Raw genomic sequence first — 20,716 nt, forward strand, 5'->3', positions numbered from 1 at the left:
GAAGGCAGTTTCCCAAGGACAGGCTGACAGAGGCCACGGCTGACCGCGGGTGACGCAAGCAGTACGGTTTCACAACCAAGATCACGATCGGAGAGCCACGCTGCTGGCAGATCAGAAGAGCTTTAGACGGAATCAGTCAAGCCCATGGTGGAGGTCTGACCGAGCTTCTTACAGCCAGATCAGTCTGCACCCAAAGTCACACACAGATTTTTCCCTTTGGCGATGTGGGCTCGCTTCTCTCTGCTTCAATAAATACCAGCGTGGCCAAAGACATCGTAGGTAGAGAGCAAGACCAAAATCCACATAAATGCTAGCTCCAGTGTAAATGGATCCTTCTAAAATAAAAAGCCATTTGCTGTAGGAAAATTTTCTTTCCAAATTATTAAACTTTCCACGGTGCTTGGACAGAGTTCTGGCCTGGAAATGAAACAGAGAGGGAAACACAAGAGCTCACCTCATGTCCGGACATCTCACCTCTGGTTTGATTCCTTTGCAGGGTTTTCAAAGTGCTATGTTCACTTGGCTATTTTTACCTCTGGGGGGGAACCTAGCGACCAGCGGGACGAGCCCCAGGAGGGCTGGGGGCGGGGCCAGCACGGGCAGAGGGTGCTTTGCACAGAGCAGATGTCTCTGCTGTGTGGGTGCCCGCGATTCTGTGCCCGACGGTACGAGGAGCCCCACGTGTGCTTTCAAAGCTGGCTTCTGGAAACCCGACATTCCAGTGGGCAGGAACCAATGTTTGAATCCAGCTGTTTGAAAAGGCAGGTGCTACCAACATCACCCACGTCCCACCACGTCATGCCACAGCAGGTCACCACTGTCCTCACTCAGGCTCTTCTGTCTGCAGTAAACTTCAGCAGTTAATAAGGTTGAGTTTCCCCACCGACGTCATTTGTCGGTTTGCTTCGAGGAAATAAGCCACCGGGGAAATGACTTACGCAGGAGCCACAGGGCCCAGCGTCACTGCGGCCACGAGGCGGAGCTGCTCCCCCAGCGTGGCAGACGCCGGCCCCCGCGCTCGGCCGCGACGCTGACCCCTGGCCGCCGAGGAGTACACCGGGACGCGACTCCTCGAGGGCAGCTGCGTCCAGCCGCCCCTGCTGTGTGGCAGTGACGCTGAGTCGCCTCCCGACACGGCACCCCCATCCCACCGCTGCTCTTAACAAACCGTGGCGCCCACGGAAAACCGTCCTGGTCGGCCGTCCTGCGGCCAAGGCTAACGAGACACTCAGGAAACGTTTTGTAGGAAATTCATGACTTCTCGGCATTCCTAAGGGAGACGTCCCGGTTACCACATCTCCACAGACAAACCTGAAACTCGTCACCAAGAAAACAAGTCGTTCAGAAACGGGTCAGGCAAGCTGACAGCAGGGGCCCCACACGGAGCCGCGGTCACGCCAGTGCCGCCCAGGTTTGCAGGGCGCCGAGGACCGCGGGGCCCCCCCGGCACACGACCCGGGACGCCAGCGCCCCCACGACACTCGAGACCACGGGGCCGCCCCCGCTCAGTAAAGCGCCAGGCCACGAGCCGTCCTATCGGCTCACGACGTCACTCCTCGAGGCTCCAGGGGACAGCGCTCAGCCCCTCCGGCTGCGTCTCGGCCGCCGGGAGCGACGGGCTCGGCTGAGCCCCAGACCACGTCTGTCAGCCCCCTGTGCCCGAGGACTTGGAAGCCACCTGGCCCGTGGTTCGGAGGCCCCAGGGAGCGCCCGAGGGTCGGGAGGGCTCCCGAAAGAGACCGTGAGACCCCAGAGCCCCGCCTCCGACGCAGCAGGTCTGGCTAGGACCGGCACAGGGCCAGCGTGCCGGTCTGGTGACAGCACTGACCCAGGGACCACCCTGGAGACCACCTGCACTCGGCAGACCGGGTAATCTGTCCAGCAGCAAAGACAGCTCCGTCCCTCTCTCCGTCTCCGTCTCTCTCTCGTGTCTCTTTCTGTCTCTATCTGTCTCTCTCTAGCTCTGTGTCTCTGACTTTGTCTCTTTCTGTCTCTCTGTCTCTGTCTCTGTCTCTCTGTCTTTCTGTCTCTGTCGATCTGTCTCTCTTTCTCTGTGTCTTTGTCTCTGTTTCTCTGTCGTCTGTCTCTGTCGATCCCTGTCTCTGTCTCTATGTCTCCCTACCTATCTCTGTCTCTCTTTGTCTCTGTCTCTCTATCTTTCTGTCTCTGTGTCTCTGTCTCTGTCTCTGTCTCTATGTCTCCTGATGTCTGTCTCTCTGTATGTTTGTCTTTCTATCTCTGTCTCTCTGTTTCTCTCTGTGTCTCCGTTTCTGTCTCTGTCTCTATGTCTCCCTGATGTCTCTGTCTCTGTCTCTCTGACTCTGTTTCTGTTTCTCTGTCTCTATGTCTCCCTGATGTCTCTGTCTCTCTGTCTCTGTCTCAGAGCTCTTACTGCATGCAGACCCCGGGGCGTGTGTGTGCACCTCGGAGGGGAGTGCTTGGTGCATACCTGGCTTCTGTCCTGCCCTCGGGAACAGGGGCCTCCAGGAGGCTGCTTGACCTTGTAGACCCCACAACAGCCCAGTGGAGTGGCGTCGGCTCTGGATGACCGTGGGCTGCGAGGGGCAACGAGAGCCTCTGGGCCACCCGTGTGGGAACGGGGCGCGGGGGCGTGGGAAGAGAGACCGAGGTGAGGAGCCAAGAGTGCGCCGCTCGCGAGGTGAGGGGCGGTCTGCACGGCTGCGCCTTCAATGCACGGACGGCACAGAGGCACCCGCTGGGAAAACGGCTCCTTTCAGGCGTGTGGGTGTGGACGCCTGTGCAGGACAGCGAGCAGAGCGTCTGGTGGGCAAGCACAGATCTGCCCAAAGCTCTTGTGTGGAAGAGACACAAACGTGGACAGAGGATGTTGTCCGAGGCATGTGGACAGCAGCCCAAGAGGGGAAGGTCAGGGCAAGGGACACCACTTCCTGTTGCAGGAAAACAAGTGCACAGGACAGACGTTGGGAGAGCAGGTGCACGGGACAGACTTGGGGAGAGCAAGTGCACGGGACAGACTTGGGGAGAGCAGGTGCACGGGACAGACTTGGGGAGAGCAGGTGCATGGGACAGATGCCAGGAGAACAGGTGCAGGGAACAGACGCCAGGGAACAGGTGCAGGGAACAGATGCGGGGAGAGCAGGTTCAGGGAACAGATGTGGGGAGAGCAGGTGCATAAGATAGACGCCGGGAAAGCATGTGCAGGGAACAGACGCCAGGAGAGCAGGTGCACAGGACAGACTTGGGGAGAGCAAGTGCATGGGACAGACGCCAGGAGAACAGGTGCAGGGAACAGATGCCAGGAGGGCAGGTGCACTGAACAGACATAGGGAGAGCAGGTGCACAGGACAGACGCTGGGAGAGCAGGTTCAGGGAACAGATGTGGGGAGAGCAGGTGCATAAGACAGATGCCGGGAGAAGCTCCAGGTGTTTGCAAAGCTCTCCTGGACCTCGACACTCAAGACCACGGTCTGCAAACGCAGGCGTGTGTGTTGGGGTGGGCTGTCCACCCTGCCCCCTTTGGGAGCCGCATCTAGGAGAGGACGAGATCAGCCCACCCATCAGTGGGGTGTCCTCCCCAGACTGAAGGCTCCCCCAAGCACTGGGACAGTCACGGCTGTGACTTGAGGACGCTCCGTTATGACCTCTTGGGTCGTCATGCCTGTGTAACCCAGAGCTTCAACCTCCCTGCCCGTTCTTTCCCATGTGTGTCTCTGGGGGCACGGCCACGACATCTGGGGGCCAGTGCGTGCCTTCCTCGATGCGTTTGCACCATGGGATGGTCATGCCTGGAGATTTTGACAACAGAAAAGACGATCGGTTCGAAGCACCCCGGGACATTGGGGTATTTTAAGGAGAAGGAGCCTATAACCGAGACTGAGAAGTGGCAGAAAGGCGGCAGGGGAACCAGGCGGGAGTGCTGTCGTGCAGGACAAGACAGGGAAATGGCGGAGATGGGTGAGGAGAACGGGCCGACATCATAGGGAGCAGGTGAAGTCTGAGAGGGACCCGTGGGATGTGGCACTTAGGACGTCCCCAGTGAACTTTGCCAGCTCGGTCTCAGAACAGCAGCGAAGCAGCGTCCAGGCTCACGAGCGTTAGCGCACACGCAGAAACCCTTGCACTGCACGTCAGAGGACTAACGCCCTCTCACCAATAAAAAGGAAAGGTAAGCCCTCCAACGGCGAAATGGAGGAAAAATAAAAAATCAAACTCATGAGCGGGATACCGACCGCAAAATGCAAAAGCCACTCTGGTGGTGGCGCTGTGTGTGGACGCCGTCATTACCTCCAATGGATGAGGACACTGAGGCACGGGGGGCCTGAGGACTGACCCAGGGTTTCTGTAGGAGTTCGGTGAAATCACCCGTGTGCAGCTCTTAGAATGCCACTCCCAGACACATTGCACACACACCAGAAACCACTTACGCATCCGCCGCTAACATGGTTCGAGTGTCCACCGGGTCCAGTATGCGTCTCAACACTCGGACACGTGCTCTCCCTTCGCCCTTCCCGGGCCGTACGCCCTTCCGGAAATAAGCGCTCCTCTGATCTCTGTCACTCTGTTCTGGTTTCACAGAAACGGACCCACGCACGGTGAGCGCCGCGTCTGTCTTCTTTGCGCCACGTGCCGCCCGCGGGTTCACCCCTGTGCCGCGTGTGCCGCTGGCTCGGTGTTCCCACTCCACGCCAGTCCACCGCCTGGTGCCAACGCCTGGTGACGGGCGCTCGGGCCGTTCTCGGCCCATCGTGAACGAAGGGGTCGTGAGCGCTCTCGGGCGTGTCCTCTGATGGCCTTGCTCATCGCTTGCTCTCGGTTACGCTAGGCGTACAGGGTCGGGTATCTGAATTCAGCAAGTGGGGCGGCGGCTGACCCAGAGAGGTTGAACCCACGCACCGCGACGATGAGGGTCCTCGGCGCACATCTTCACAGGGCGCTATTTCCGTGTCTCCAGTCACCGACCCTCCTGGGGACGGTGCGGCTCCCCTCCCGCGGACGCACGCTGCCTCCTCTCGGCAGGCGACGGGCCCCATCAGCCCCTCAAACAGCCTGCGGCTTGTCGGTACCCCGCTAAGCTGGGTTGGCGGGTTTGCTGACTGATCTGTGGAGGGTCTTTACCGTGGACGCAGGGGAGCGTGTCCTACCTCTTCGCGCCCTTGACGCTGACCTGTGACGAAGTTTGTAATTTTGAGGAGGCCCAGCTCGTCTCTTTTTGGAGCTATTTTAGTGCCTTCTGTGTGTCCCTAGGAAATCCCCGCCTCCTGAGGGTCAGGAGGTGCAAACAGACCCGCCAGGAGACGCTGGGTAAACGGGCCGACGACGAAGATGTGTTTCTCACTCCTCCTGTCGGCCAGTGAGAGGGGCAAAGATTGGTCTAAAAGATAACATCAAGTCGGGTTGAAAAGCAGAGCATTTGAGAGGCAGAGAGCGAGGGGGCTGAGGGCCAGAGTATGAAAGGCAGAACCTCCCTTACAAAATCCCCGCGGAGACGCACCGTCTCCCTGCCCAGGACACCGCTTTTACGAGTCATTTCCTCAGGTCTCATAAAAAAATGTCCGATTAAGGACACAAGTTCAAGTGACCTGTCCCGCCTGGCGTAAACAGCCCGGCGTCCCGCCAAGAGAGCGTGCCCATGGACGTCTGTGACATTCTGGCTTCGATGCATCATCTCCATCGCCCCGACCCTGAATTGATCCCAAACTGGGCCTCCAGACTTGATTCTCCGGGAGCGCGCTCGCCGTGATCGCTCTGTTGTGAACAGGATGGTCTGGATCTCTGGTGAGGAGAATCTGAGCAGTTAATTTTACTACAAAGCCCCTGCGCTGATCCCAGCACACGTTCCAGATCGAGCAGGGGACTGCCCCGTTTATTAAATCAAAATCAGACCGTCCCCACGGTCCCCACCATCGGGTCCTCTGCACACAAGAAACTAGAGATAAATGCAGGAAGACATCTTGGGTGTTTTAGTGTCACCTTTTGGGGAATTACGAAGGCACTTGAAGTCAAAATTGCTTGTTTTCATTTTTCTTATTTTTCACTAATGACATTTATCAGAAAAACATCTTGGGAAAAGAAGTCTCATGGTGATATTAAAGCATCTTTTCAAATATTAAAAATACAGTCAGTTCATCTCCACCTTTTCAAATTCCATGTAGATATTTGTCATCACTTTAAAATTACCTCCAAGACGTTTTCATCTGTGTCTTCCAGACCTCACTCCTCAGGGACGTCACCATTTCTTAGGGTTAGAATTTCCTTGTCGTTCTTTCCACCGAAGGAAGCTGGCTTCGGTTCCGACGGTTCCATGCATACCGCCATCTTGTTTCAAAAGCATTCGCTCCCGTAGCCCTGATCCGAGATCTCTGACGTAGAACATTCTGGAGTCCTCTCTCCAACTCTGAGGGTACTTCATGTGATCCTGGACCTCGAGGCCCTGGTTCTCCACGGTGACCACACATCACGGGCCTGACCACGAGTCCTGTGTGGCCTCTGCTTCCAAAATATTCTCCCTTCCTATCGAAAATGCCTGCTCTTCCCCCTCCCCCAGAGACACCCTCCCCCCCAATGTGCCAATAAAAATCAAGCAGCCGGACCCCCCTTACTGCCGCCTTCTCTCGTCCTCTCGTCCTCCCGTCACCAGCTACTCTGCCACCCACCCCCTCAGCCACGCCCTCCACCCCCTTCCTGGATAACCCTCGTTCACAGGGACACACCCCCCCCAGCCCTGCCCTCTAGGCTCACCCTGGTCCCGGCGCCACCCACAGAGCTGCGTGGTCACCACCCCCACTCCACTCCCTCCCTACATCTGACGACTCCCATTCCACAGGGTCCCCAGAGGGCTCGGCATCAGCCAGGTGCACCGTCGGGGTTCTCCAGAGAAGCAGGACCTGAAGGAGACCTGTCTGTCTGTCTGTCTGTCTGTCAAGATTTATTTCAAGGGTTGAGAGAAGTGGGAAGTTCAAATTCTACAGGGCACACCCGCAGGCCGGACCCCACGGGAGCATCGTCTCGAGTCTGAGGACTAGAAACTCAGGGTTTCCACATTACAGTCTGGAGGACCCTGCCTCCCCGGGGACCTCAGACTTTTCTCTGTGGGACTTCAACTGCTTGGATGTGGGCCACCATATTCTGGAGGGGGGTTCATCGGCTGTCATCAAAGTCCACTCATTTAAATGTTTGATATCATCTAAAAGTACCTCCACAGCAACATCCAGACAAGTGTTTGACCACCATGGCCCGGCCGAGGGGACCCATAAAATTAACCATCAGAGCAACCCTGTGCTCGTCCTCGCCAGGCATTCCTGTGCCTAAAACTGAAGTCCTATCCTGCTTTCCAACGCCTTTTCATCTCATCCACTCGGAGAAGCCTCCCCAAGTGACGCCAGCCACGCACGGTGCCTGCCCAGGAGGCCACCGCGGACGACCACCGCTGGCCTCAGCTGCGCATCTCCCCGAGCATCCGTCACACCCCCCGGGCCCCACGCTCTCCTTGCCATCCTGTCCCCTCGAGCCCAGCAGCAGGCTTCCCTCCTGTCATGGGGCTCCCAGGACAGGCAGGGATTTCTGTTCTCCCAGCCGGGACCCCAGTTTCCCGCCCCTCGGGGGCGCCCCACGTCCATCCAGTGACACGTCCACGTGCTCAGGCCGTCACCTCAGACTTCCCTGCGGCCCCCACGAGCCCTCTGATGACCGGCCGAGCCCCCGTGGCGCCTGCAGGCACCTTCTCAAATCTCCATGGTCAGCCCTGCCTCCTGCCTCCGCCCTCTCCCTAGACCGGCCCTGGCCCCACAGCCAGTGAACTACCAACAACTCCTGTCCCTGGCACTTGTGACATGTTTCAGTCCCACCGCGGCAGCCGTCCACTCGGTTGACCCCTCTGGGTCCCTCCGGAACACTCCCTGTCCCTGGCACAGGTGACAGTGGGCCCGTGCAGCTTTCCTCGACTTCCCTATGGGCTGTTCCACCTGTTTCCCCACGTTTCTCTAATTTTCCAGCTTGTGGCATTAAAGCACGTGTCCCTTCCTGCCGGACCTCGGGGACCTCCAGTGTGTCACTAACCCTCCGGTGGCCTCGTCCGGCCCACAGTCCACGCAGGGCTGGCGTGTTGATGAGCGAGCACGCCGACGCCCAGATCTGTCTGGGGCGTGAAAACTGACTGGATTTTCTTCCAAACAGAAGCCAGCTTTTGGCAAAGATACAAAACTATCCTGCATCGTTAGCTGTGGGGCCAGCACAGAGAGACCTCGACTCAACAGGGCACAGCAGACAACCTCAAGCTCGGCACCAAGCAGTGGCTTTGTGCTGCCGGAGTGATGACGTGGGCCGGCGCGGGGACGGGGTCCTAGGACTGCAGGAGGAAGAGAGTCATTTCCCGAGGGAGGGACCTCAGGGCACCTGCGTGGGGCTCATCCCCACACGGGGCCTGGGCCCTGGGCCGCGCCCCTCAGTCCCTGCAAGCCCGGGACCCCCCGCGAGGGGACCGGGACACAGCATCCTTCACGCCACAGTGCCGCCCTCGGGGCAAGGGTGCTGGTCTTTCCACACTTCGCGGTTGGACGTGAGCAGCCCCTCGCTGCTGAGACGCGGCGCTGGGCCAGAGGAGACCTCGTCGGCGCCCAGCACGCGCGGTTGCTGACGTAGTTGACAAAAAGTCCTCAACACGGTTAGGTCTGTTAGTGCCCAACGTCAAAATCAGGCCCAGGAAAACATAAAGCAACAGAAGCATCCTGCGTAAGAAGGTTTGACTGTTTACACGCTGTCCCTACCGTAACTGGATGCGTTTCGGGGATCCTCTGCGGCTCCTTCCACACGCGGCTCCGGAATCAACGGCAGTGAGGTGGGGGGTGGAGAAAAGGTGACAGGCGGCCCGCTGACCGCCACCCCTCCAGGAAGCGGCAGGGTGTTGCTCGTGGACGTGGGCACCGTGGTGGGGGAGCCTGGCTCGCCCCGTCACCCCTGCAGCAGGCAGGACCTGACGAGAACACGGGCTCGCACGGGCAGGCGCGGCCCTGAGCTGCGGGTCCTGTGGCGGAGCGGACCTGTTCTTGTCAGGGAAGGGGGAGGGGGCGCGGGAAGTGCCCCCACGCTCCCAGCACACAGCGGGAACCCCGGGAGCCCCTCGGGGCCTCGGAGCAGGGGGACCAGCGGCCCTGCCCCCGTGGCCTGACAAGCCGGCCTTCATTCTCGTTCTGCACAGACAGACTCCCGAGGCAGGACCGCTAGTGACACGCTAGTGGGAAGTGATGTGTATTTGGGGTCCTGAACTTCATAAACACGTGCATCAGATCTTCCGGGGGGCAACGGAACAGTAGTTAAATCTCACTATCGGCTCACAGAACGCCAGGTTCCACTGCACATCCATCCACGAAGAAAGGAGAAGCAGTTGCAGCCGTGGGAAAAGTCTGCTGCCCACGCGCATTCCCCGCTAAGAGGACGCGGTCTCCCTCAGGCCAGGTGGAGTGCCTGGCCTCAGCCGGGACCCTGTGTCACCACCAGATGTCAGGGAGGGAGTTTGGTGGCTTCGGGCCATATGAGACCTGGTGCCCACCTGCCTCGGGCTGAAGCACCTGTGGCTGTGGGAGCAGGACCAGCAGCCCCCAGAGAAGAGCCCACGAACCTGGCGGCCGTGACCGCTGAAGTCACGTGCCCCCACCCGGGGGACGGCGAGCTCACGCCCCGCCACGCTGTGTCCACTGGGACGTCCCTCTGTGTCCATCCGAACAGGGACACGGGGATCGCGGCCGGGGGCAGAGGCAGCAGACAGCAGTGTGAGCTCTGCTTTGTGCCGGAAGAACCCACGAGCACCCGGGTTCTCGGTCAAGGTCACCAGACGCAGCCCAGGCAACAGCTCACGCCGGGGACCACCCACCAGGAGAGGCCGCCTCCGCACAGGACCTAGACCGTCAGCTTAAGGGGGCTGCAGGTGAGTAGGGAGGCCCGCAGCCCCCCGAGGGCCCGTGTGCACCCAGGGGGAGGCCCAGAGGCTGCCCTGCCACGTGAGGCCACGCCGGGCTGCTCCACCAGCCACGAGGCGGGACGTCCCAGGCAGGTCTGCAGTGACTGCCCCTGGCCTCCCACCCAGGCCCCGAGACGGACTCTGGAGACAATGGGGCTCCGAGACCCCCACCTGAGAAGAGAGGAGGGGGTGGGATAGAAGCACCTTTGCATGCGGACCTCCGTCCGAACTGAGGTTCAACGAGCAGGGGCGCCCGTGAGCTGCGGGGCTTTGCGCATTATGGGGACACCGGAGCGGAGGGGGACCGGGCGCCATAGGGGGACGGGGTGGGGGCAGCCTTGGGGGCACTGCAGGTGAAATCCCGCACAGCCAGTCACCGGCCAGGGCAGGCCGAGCTGGGGGCGCCCCCAGAAGCCACGTGCACCCCTCCAAGGCCAGCGGAACCCAGGATGCGGGGCGCACACTCATTTGGCAGATGGGCGGATGGCACGGTGTGGCCCCTCGTCTTAGGGAATCAAGCCTCTGACGCACTCATGGTTTTAAAATAGTCATTCAGTGCTACCAACTCTGTTCGCACGCACGGATGGGATTTTCCTCCGGATTATCACGCTTGGAAAAGTCAACAGGGAAGCGCCCAGCAGCGTTAGTGACACTGTGTTTGCCAAGGTTTCGTGTTTAATTAGAAATGTTGGCCGAATCCGGAGGACCTCCGGGCCCCCCTCTGCGGCGGGGTGACCGAAGTCACGCAAGACAAAGCAAGACGGCGGCTCCCGGCCCGGGAGCATCACGGCGGCGGAGCCGAAGATTCCAAGGGACAGCTTCGCCAGACCTCCGCCTTTCCTCTCACGTTTTCTTCTGTAATTAAGTCCAGAGAGAGCACGTTCAAAAGCCAGTATTGACTTCTATTGTTTTCTGTCCGCTTTATTACATGTTTAAAGACCAGAAAGGGATGAAGGCTACGTTGTGGGCGTAACTATCAAAACAATAACACTACTATTAACTTCTAAGCATAATACCGAATTTTAATCATAGCACAGAGTACCCGGGTGAGCATACGTGGTCACTGCCACTGCGCTCACTCCGAGGGCTGTCCTAAGAGACGAATTCTTGTGCTGAATCTGGAGGATAATTCACAACAAACAAATCAGTGGTGTGGTTCCTAGTCACCTTTTATTTTGGATCCAAAAAATAATAATGCTCAGATATAGAGAGAGAGATACATACAGCATCCATCTACCTATTTATGCTTTTGAACTGAAATGAAAAAAAAAAAAAAACAAATTGGGGGGAGGAGGAATCTGTTACTGGAAATTTTTGGTCAAGTGCTGACTTTTTAAGGAGGATATTTCAGTATTATTCATAATTAATTATACATTTACACTTACCCAAATTCATAGGGAAAAAGTCCTTCCGCCATCAAATCTCCCACCTTGTGCCCAGAGGCGGCCACTATTTGGACATGTGCCTTGACCATCTTCATAAATGTACCAGTTCTGCATGCATGTAGGCAAGGACCGGTCCATCAGTCCACCTCATGCAGGTGAGGCACCCCACACCGGTAGTAGTGGGCCCACGGCGGCACGTGCAGGTGAGGGCACCCCACGCCAGGAGCTCCCAAGGAAGGCCGGGGTCTCTGGGCTGTGACGGTGGCAGCTTTCCCGAGACACGCAAGGACCCCCGCGAGCACCACGGCGGCCAGGGCCCCTTCGCTGGCTGTTTGCGACCAGGCCGGGGACGCCCCACGGGAAGCTGGGCAGAGCCGGTCCTCGCCCCGAGCTGGCCGTGCTTCAACTGCAGGTGCAGCCAGAGACTCAGCCATCCGGGGCTGGCATGTGGGAGCGGGCGGGGAGCTCATCACCTGGGCCAGGCGAGCAAGACGGGGTTCAGGCGCCCCGCCAGGGGTGGAAGGGTGCAGGGTCCGGCCCGGTGCCCACCCACCTCTCCTCCGCAGGGCAGCCCCTTGTCCTCCCAGCCTCTCAGCTTCTGGTGACCCTTGCATTTTCTTGGAACGTATCACCCACCAGCTGCATGAGAAATGGCGCTCGGGCAACACAAGTGTTCAGACCTCGTGTCTGAAAATGCTCTCCCTCTATCCCGACACTCGGCATTGAGGTCCACGTTAGAAATCAGTCTCTTTCAGAATCAGGAAGGTGTTTCTCCACGGCCTTCCCGCTACCAGGCCTTTCTTTTGGGAAGCCCAAGGTCCGTATGTGCCCGTCATTCTGCTGAGACACCAGGCACCGGCTGCTGCCCCTGTGCTCCGACGGCTCACCACGGTGGTCCCGTCTGCACCTGTTACCCTGGGCACCTGGTTCCATCTGGCAACGCAGGTCTCACTGGCCTGGGGAAATTTTTTGCGATCGTTAATTTTTCCATACTTTCTTCCCCCTTCTGTATCACCTCTTATCTGGATATTGAAACTTCTGGGCTGATCTTGTAATATTCTATGATTTTCTCTCCCATGTTCATCTTTTTGTGATTTTTTTTTATTTTTCAAATCTTCTGATGAGTTTTTAATTTCTTCCAGCAGTAAAAACCACCACATTTTCTCCCTGAGTTGTTCTTTTTTCTAAACGTTCCTTTTCTACATTGTCCTGTTCTTGGTTCATGGATGCAATGTCTCTTTCTATCTCTAGGGATGCTAATGACAGACTGACTTTTCTTCTGTGAGCATAATTTCTGACCCTTCCAAGTTGGATTTTTCTGCTTGTACTTTTCAATTTTGTCTTTCATGCCTGAGGCCCCCTTAAGTACCATTCCATCCTGGCTATCTGGTCACAGTTATGACAGGGGGCAAGAAGCTGCTGGGAAGCTCGGGGGTGGACTTGGCTGCGGGTTGTCTGCTTGGGCCACTGGCAGGAAGCACCTGGTGTCCGTCTTCCGTTCTCCAGAGGCTGGTGGACACGAAGTGCTCTAACTTCCTGCTTGTGCCTACAGACCCAAATGGGGAGGGGGCTGTGCCAGGAGCCCTGCATTCTGGAACAGCTGGTGCTGTTGTGCCTGGGGATCTGGAAGAGCCCCCCTCCCCAACACAGCTCTCAGGGGGGTCCCAGCTCGGCCCGTGGCTGCCTCAGGCTCCCATGATGTCTGCCAAACCCACCCCCCTTAATCCGACTTCTCTCCATCTCCCCAGATTGTATCGCCATTTTATCCCCTCCTGGACATCAGATCCTTCCGGATTTATTTATTTTAACAAGATTCCCTTTTCTGGTATCTGTGCATTTCCACGAGGGAATGAGAGATGAGATCATGTTTTCAACCAATTCTCTCCGCTCCATAGACTGAGAGACTCCTTTCCAACTTAGAGTTTTGCATACAACCCAACACATCTGGAGCTGACTCTGGTTCAGGTAGAGATCATATTCTCACATTGTCCAGACAAAGCTTGACTGTCTTGACCATTTCTTGAAACGCTCACCCTCCCTTACACTTGAGCATAGGCTCCCATTGTTACGAGTAGGTTCTCAGATCTCTTCAGGTCAGTCAGGACCGCGATCCCTTCGCTGACTGTAGGACGCTCTTGCACCGGTGACCTCAAACACGCACACACACTCACGAGCAGGCACTTGCTCACCCATACGTGTGCTTCCTCACACACTTGCACACATGCATGCACCCACAGATGCATTGTGCACACGCGTGCACATGCACACATGCACATGCTCATGGATGCTCTAGCACACGCACACACCTGCAGACACCTGCAGACACGCACACACAGACACACGTGCACACGCATGCACACGCCTGCACACATGCAGACGCCTGCAGACACGTGTGCATGCACTCACACACGTGCACACGCATGCACGCGCAGGCACACATATGCACACCTGTGCATAGCACACACGTACACACATGCACACACCTGTGGAAATGCACACACATGCACACATATGCACACCTACGGACATGCACACGCATGCACACACTTGTGGACATGCACGCACACGCACACATATACACACGCTTGCACACACCTGTGGCCATGCATGCAGGCACATGCACATACCTGCACACATGCACACGCCTGCAGACACGTGTGCATGCACTCACACACGTGTACATGCGTGCAAGCACATGCACACATATGCACACCTGTGCATAGCACACACATACACACACCTGTGGAAACGCACATACATGCACACATATGCACACCTATGGACATGCACACGCATGCACACATCTGTGGACATGCACACTCACACATATACACACACTTGCACACACCTGTGGCCATGCACACAGGCACACGCATGCACATGCATGCACGCACCTGTGGAAATGCACGCAGGCACACGCATGCATGCACTTGTGGACATGCACACGCATGCCCACACCTGTGGACGTGCATGGGCACACTCTTCCTGACACCTCTGTGTGAAGGACGGGGGACCAGGGAAAGGCATCGGAAGGCAGCAGCACGCGGCAGGCAGAGTGCTGTTCTGGGTTCTGATAGCAAAGTCGGCTTCCTTCAAGCGCGCACATCTCTGTGCTTCGGGAAGCTCTGTGGAAGTGGACTGTGGATTAGTTGTTCTCACATTAGCCCATAATTCGGCTCAAAAGTTTGTGGAAATTCTCCCAGCATTTTCGACATGGAAGGCATTTGAAACAGCGTAGCATATTTGAGCAAATTCAGTACTTTCTCAATGTCGAAGCAGCACACGTACACACGCACGTGAGAAGTGAGGTTAAGACGGTTTCTTCTGATGAGGCAGACCTGAGAATTCACATTGCTAGATGTGTAGACACGTTTCGCTTCCAGTCATGATCAGATAGAGTATCCTTTGTGTTTTTCCTTCGGTCAGAGAGAAGAAAACACAAGACAGGAGGAACGGGAAATTTTAATTATTTCACACAGTCCAGGAGAAAGAAAGTGTCTGTAGCTAAGCTGGCAGGAAGCTAGTGAAAACCGTGGATTTCTGCCCAGACAGGGCTTTTGACTCTCGGCCGTCCTAGAGACGCACAGCGAGGCGGTCACCATCCAGCTCAAGGCAGCGATTCGGGACGAGTTGAAAGAGGCACTTCGGTGAGGCGAATACGAGTGATTAAAAAGTAATTTAAAATAGTTAAGACCGTGAAGGGTGTTTGGACCGAAATCTGGGGAAAGTTGAGTTTTAGTCCCAGAATCTGCTTCTAATTAGTTCTGTAACTTCGGGGATTAACTCATCCTCCAAAGCCTTGGCTTCTGCGTCTAAAATGCAGAGGCTAGTGTGCATACTCCCCAGAGCCTCTCCTGGCTCCAAAATCCCCTTGTGAAGATTCCAGCCAGTGCTTCGCAAACCGTCAACTGAAAACACGGAGGCCCCGGGTTGAAGTCACCGCGTAGGGAAACGTGGCACCATGGGGCAGGCGTGCTGCTCGCAAAGTCCCCACACAGGCTCCTTCACACCCCCAAGGTCTTCTGAAACTGAAGAGAAGGGGTCCAGCCTCACATTTCTTAATTTTTGGAAGGAAGAACGCTGGAGAAGCACCATGATGGCCGCCCACCGTGTCCCCACCCCGTCCCCAAATGCGGGATCCAAGTGTGAGCTCTCATGGTGCCTGCACATGAGGTCGGGAGACCTTCTCAGTCGGCTGGCCCGCTCTGCAGCTGGGACACGAAGTCCCGTCCACGGGAACCCGTCTGCGAGTGTCTAACATCCAGTATTGACCACAAGGTGTAGCGGGCCTCAGTAGGGCCATTTGGTTGCAGTAAATAGTAACCCACTTGTACTGGTATAAAAGAAATGGGGCATCGATCACAAGGCCATAGGGCAGCCGGCGATGCCGGGGGGCGGGGAGGGCAGCTGGCCTCACACACGTGACCGCTCTGCTCTCCTGCTACCGTGTGGCTGGAGCCACGTGGACAGAGCCACGCCGCAGCTCCCACGCCCACTTTTCAGCTCGGACTCCAGTTCCCAGCCTCCAGGACACACGATCTGATGGGAGTCCTTCTAGGTCACACACTTACAGCCCGGGGGGCAGGAGAGCCTGGCCTCATCAGCCAGGGACCATCCTTGCACTCAAGACGGGACGTTCACAAACGTCTTCGCTCACACGGGCCCAGGAGAGTCCTCCTGTAGGCGGCGCCCTCAGGGCGTGAGGAACAGACAGTATTTCACCCTTAAGGGGGAGATTTAGAATTGCTCTTTTCCGAAAAACATTTCTTCTTTAAAAGGCATTTTTCTTTCCCCCAGGAAATCAGAGCGGTAAGTGGCAGAAACAATACATCTAAAAATAGTCCTGTATGTGACTCTTTATCCAAGATGTTGAAAGTAACCATTCCAAAAATGTGTTATCTGTTTGGAAAACATATTTTGCATTTTCACTTTCAGGTCCAGCCTGTAGTGAATGATGAGACGCCACACTGCTCGGGGCACCCGGGGGCTCAGTCGGTTGAGTGTCCAACTCTTGGTCTCGGCTCAGGTCATGATCTCACGGTTCATGAGATCGAGCCCCGTGGCGGGCTCTGTGCTGACAGTGCGGAGCCTGCTTGGGATTCTCTCTCTCCCTCCCTCTCTCTCTTTCTCTCTCTGCTTCTCTCCTGCTCATGTGCGAGCATGTTGTCTCTCTCTGCGTCCCTTTACCGCTCGTCCTTGCTCTCTCTCAAAATAAATAAAAACAAAAAAAGATGTTGCCCCGCTTGGAGAAAGGTGACACATGTGACCTTGGGGCAGGCTGAGCCCAGGTTTCTGGCTGGTCTTCGAGCCACATTTTCGGGGCTGAACCGTAGCAGCGACGTCCCCAAGCAGCCTGGACTCCAGAACCTGCAGGCAGGTGCCCCTGGGGTCGGCGAGCTGAAAACGAGCAGAAATGGATGAGAACAGATGCCTTCCCTTGGGTGTCAGGCAGCAGTGAGCCAGAGGTCCCGGGATGTTGTGTGGAAAGTCGGGGTGGGGGGTGGAGGGGCCAAGTCCGCCAGCAGGCCACGGGGCACGCGCGTGGGAGGGCGTGGGGTGGAAGGTCAGGGCCAAGCAGGGAAAAGAAGCAGAAGTGCTCAGGCCTGCAGGAGTCCCGGGAGCTAAAAGGCAGGACCATGGATATGGGGACAAACGTCTCTCCTTTTTCATGCACGCAGCTTAGAGGACTGTTAGCCCTGGAACATTCCAGAATACCCCGGTGCGCTTCCTCTCCTGACCTTTGCTGTCCTCTCCTCCTGCAAAGGCTCCCACGTGGTCCTCACGGTGGTGCAGAAGCCTCCCCAGACGGTGTGGGCGCCTCCGGGCCCCCAGCCCCCCCTGGTACTTCTTTGCAACAAGGCCTTTTCCACGCTGTGCTGTGGCTCCTCTGCCCCTGTGCTCACTAGCCCGTGGCCTTGTCGGGGCCTGGATGCTTTCCTAATATGTCCGGTACGTCCAGACCTGTGGTGTTAATCTCATGAACGTCAGGATGAACAAATAAAATCAGTTCCCCTCGTCCGCTGTGGTCTGGTCTCACCAAGCACGTGGCGGCCTTAGCGTCCGCCACAGTCTGAGTCCACTTTTTCCTGCCTTTTCCACCCAGAAGCACCACACTCGCCAGTGAAGGAAACGTGAAAACCCGGGACTTTACTTTGGTCAAGCGCTCCGAGAAAATAAACAATTTATTCAATGAGTGCAGTGGGCCGGTAGTCGAATCGCCCACGTCTTCGACTCACGTGGACGTCAGGGCCGCATTTAGTACCTCGTTACCCCCTTACAGAAAGGCCCAACTTCACAAGACCTCGGGAAGACCACGTAACGGGAGCTGCCGCTTTAGTGGGGAAACTGAGGGAAGGAATCTGCAGGTGCTTAACCGACTCTCCACCTAAAATCTAACCTTCCCCCAGATTCCTCCCTTGCCTGGGCTGGTGAACCTCTCTGCTCCCTCCCCCACGTCCCTCTGGAGGCCCCCCCCCCACCCGGGAGGCCAGCGGCTCAGCTGTGTGGACCACACTCCCCAGACCGCAGCGTAATCACACCCCACTCTCCTCACGCAAGGCCTCGGGGAGTTTGCTCTCACCTCCCCACAGGTGTGCACTGGGCCCCCCGCAAACAGCCAGGCTCCCTTTCGTGTTGGAGGAAGAGCCCCCCGCCACCCTCGCGGATGTCACCCCAAACCACACTGCGCCTCCGCAAGACAGGCTTGCTCTCGGAGGTCAGCCGTCAGACGAGGTGAGGTCGGCACCCACAGGGCGGGCGGTTGTGGTGGCCCGGGGATGTCACCGCCTAAGTCCTGGAACCAGAGAAAGTGTGAGGTTATGTGGCAAGAGGGAGGGTGGGGCTGCAGCGGGAACTCGGGCTGGAAATGAGCCGACCCGGATGGTCTGCGTGGAACCGAGACAGTCACGGGGTTTCCTACGGGCCTCCGGGGGCGGGATGGGCAGCAGCGGGTCCTGTGTGCCTGGACAGGAGGAAGCGCGCGCCTAGCGCCTCGGGAGGCACGCAGTCGCCGGCGGCTCCCCCACAAGGACGCCACCCCATGGCCGATTTGTTACAGCAGCAACAGCAAACTCACGCAGCACTTGGCAAGAGTTGCTGAATGTTTTTAAACCTGATGTAAAAAGACCAAAAAAAAAAACCCACTAGAAAATAATCTAATTTTTGTAAAATGTCAGTGGGAAGGGGTTTCCTGGGCGAGCCAGGGAAGAGAAGACGGGAAGCACAGGGTGACAGGATGCACGGGTAGGCCCTTCCCAGCCTGGGGTCCCAGACAGAGAGAGGAGGGAGGAGGAGGGAGGGAAAAGGAGGGGGAAGGGAGGAAAGAAGGAGGGAGGAAGGAAGGAAGGAGGGAGGAGGGAGGAGGAGGACGGAGGGAGGAAAGAAGGAGGGAGGGAGGAAGGAAAGAGGGAGGAAGGAAGGAAGGAGGGAGGAGGGAGGGAAGAAGGAGGAAGAGAGGAGGGAGGAGGATAGAAGGAGGGAGGACAGAGGAAGGGAGGAGGGCATAAGGAAGGAAGGAAGGAAGGAAAGAAGGAAGGAAGGGGAAAGGGAAGGAAGGAGGAGAGAGGAAGGAGGAAGGAGAAAAGAAAGAGGAAGGAAGGGAGGAGTTGCCCTCATGCAAGTTTCCCCTACACGTGACTCCCACCCAGAGTCATCCTGGGAGGAGACCCTGGCCTGCTCAGCACACCATGTCCTCAAACAGCTGGGACTGGACGGGACGGTCTGTCAGGAGGGCGGCAACCATAACCCCTGGGGTCAGGGAGCCCCTGTGTTTCTGCTGCACCCAGAGCAGAGGGCGACTGCTCAGACAGCACACCCAGGGGACGATTACAGAAGGGGCCCCAGATGACTGGCCAGGACAGGTTCTCCTCCTTGCAGGTAAGTGCTGCCTGGGCTGTGCCAGTGTAGATCAGCTTTTCCTGATCCCGAGGATGATTCGAGATGTCTCGTCTCCAACGTTCTCGCACCAGCGACGGTTGGTGAACACGGCCCCGTGTCCGTGGCACACGTGCTAGTTCACTGGCCAGCTGACCCCCCACCCACTCGAGGGCGGTTCCCCGTCTGTGACATCGGGGCAGCGAGTGAGGAGCGTGAGTTTCACCGCGTGTCCCTTTCGCGCTTACAAACTGAATTGCTCAGAGGTGTTGAGATCAAAGGTTTGGGGCGCAGACAAAACTTGGCTCTGTTCTCAGCCGTGTCTGTGGTCGTCAGGGTCCCGTGTCCACGGGCGGGGGTAGGTGACGCCGCTGCAAGGCTCCTTCTGGGGGCCGAGGACCGCGCTCCCGCCTCCCCCGGGGCCCCAACCCCGCTGGGTGGGTGGCACCTGGAGGCCTGAGCCATCCGGCCCGCGCCCCACCCGCAGGAATGAAGCCTGGCCGTGTCCTCAGGCACACGTGTCCTGGAGCATCACCTGGGTCTATCCAGGCGGCGACCTCGTCCTTGACGGCTCACGTCTCTTCGCAGGAGAACTTGGGGTTCGCGTGTCTTCCAGCCCGCCTCCCTCCTGTCGCACAACCCGTGGTGTCGGGGGTAGAAGAGCAGCGGTTAGCCCGTGTTTCCCGCCACCCCCGTTCTATTTTTCTAACACTCACACTTTAAATCCTGTGAAATTTAGTCCCGGCGGAAGGTGTAAGGAAGAGCCCTAACTTTATTTCATCAGCTCCCGAGCTGTTTTCTGATACTCGTCAAATGCGACTTGTGAAAATAAGCCCTTCTTTACTCGCTGGTTGGAGGTATCACTTCAGGTCTACAAACTCCTGCGTATTTTTGAGCGGATTTCTGGACACGTTATTCTGTTCCCCCAGGCACGTTTTTGAGAACCTCACTGGTTTTGGTAAGCACTTTTTTTTCAACATCTGAATGTATGGCATGGCCTCAGACCTTTCCACTTCGGGTTGTTTCTGAACACTATAGAACGTAGAAACACAGATCAGTGTTTTCATCGTCTCCTGAAGTTCCACCTGGGCTCTTACTTGAACCAAATACAAAAGTGACAGTTTCCTGTCAAACAACATAACTCCTGAAATACTTTGTAGTGTCTTCACCCTTTATCCACACTCCCTGGGGAAAGTGTTTATATTCTCCCCAGGAAGGGCCTTACGTCTCTCGTCCGGTTATTCCCGAGGGTTTCCCATCATCACTGTGGATACGACAGTTCCCGGTGTGTTTTACGCTTCCGTGACTCTGGCCAGGTTTGCGAGGAGCCGATCCTGTCGTGTCAAATGTCGACGGCCCCGTCTTTCTGGTCTCCTTCGAGCATGTGGACGCGCTCCCCGACCCGGTCCTACCCTGCTGAGCTCTGTGGCCTCCGTGGCAGCGGCCGGCTCATCTGCTGGGTTTCCGTCAAGGTGGAATATTACCTTTAGAATTTTAATGAATTATGATCTCAACTGGCTGCTGT

This window comes from Panthera leo, chromosome B2, assembly GCF_018350215.1.
Source record: "Panthera leo isolate Ple1 chromosome B2, P.leo_Ple1_pat1.1, whole genome shotgun sequence".
NCBI lineage: Eukaryota > Metazoa > Chordata > Mammalia > Carnivora > Felidae > Panthera > Panthera leo.